Below are 845 nucleotides of genomic sequence, written 5' to 3'. Positions count from 1 at the left end.
CACTATTGCACTCTTTGATTTTATTAATTTGGCTATTTTAAATACCTCATATAGTTGAAATTATGCAGTATGTGTCTTTATGTGACCAGCTTGTTTTACTTAGCATAATGTCCTCAAAGTTTATCCATACTGCAGAATTTCCTCCCTTTATAGGGCTGAATAGTAGTCCATAATATGTATATACTATATTTTCTTTATTAATTAGTCAGTCAATGGCATTCGGGTTGTTTCCACACCTGAGTGAGGTATTGTAAATAGTGCTGCAAAGAACCTAAGAGTGCTAGTATCTATTGGATAAATAGCCAGAAGTAAGCTTGCTTAGTCATACAGTAGTTCTATGTTTAAGTTTTTGAGGAACCTCCATAATGTTTCCAAATTTACTGTCCCATTTTTCATTTCCACCAACAGAGTGCAGGGGTTCCAATTTCTCCACATCCTTGCCAACACTTGCCTTAAAAAATAATAATAATAATAGCTTTGTGCAGTGGCAGTATCGTAGCCAGAGAGGTTTATCCAGCAATGATTATTGCTAATTGTAAACTTTTCCCAATACCCTGCCGTGACAACTTGAAATGTAGTCAGCATTGGCAATTTTTGAGTCTCTATGGAGACTGAATAAAAATAAATAAAATAATAACCATTCTAATAGGTGATGTCGTCTTTGGGAAAATGTCATTCAACTCCTTAGAACATTTTTAAATTAAGTGTTTACGGGTTTTTTGGGGTTTTTTGCTATTAAGTTATATTAATACCCTACGTATTTCGGGTATTAAACACTTAAATCATTTTCAAACATTTTCTCCCATTCCATAAGTTGCCTTTTCATTCTCTGGATTGTTTCCATT

General features: G+C 33.7%; 1 non-coding gene across 1 annotated transcript; it reads left to right on the top strand.

Annotated features, from left to right (window-relative positions):
• Positions 1 to 473: 473 nt before the first annotated feature.
• On the top strand, positions 474 to 611 carry LOC116533362. The gene has a single exon (XR_004261249.1). It is a non-coding gene; the product is annotated as a U4 spliceosomal RNA (small nuclear RNA).
• Positions 612 to 845: the final 234 nt, after the last annotated feature.

Source organism: Sapajus apella, unplaced genomic scaffold (genome assembly GCF_009761245.1).
Source record: "Sapajus apella isolate SASKATOON/1434 unplaced genomic scaffold, GSC_monkey_1.0 scaffold81, whole genome shotgun sequence".
Lineage (NCBI taxonomy): Eukaryota > Metazoa > Chordata > Mammalia > Primates > Cebidae > Sapajus > Sapajus apella.
This window is presented reverse-complemented; position numbering and strand designations above follow the sequence as displayed.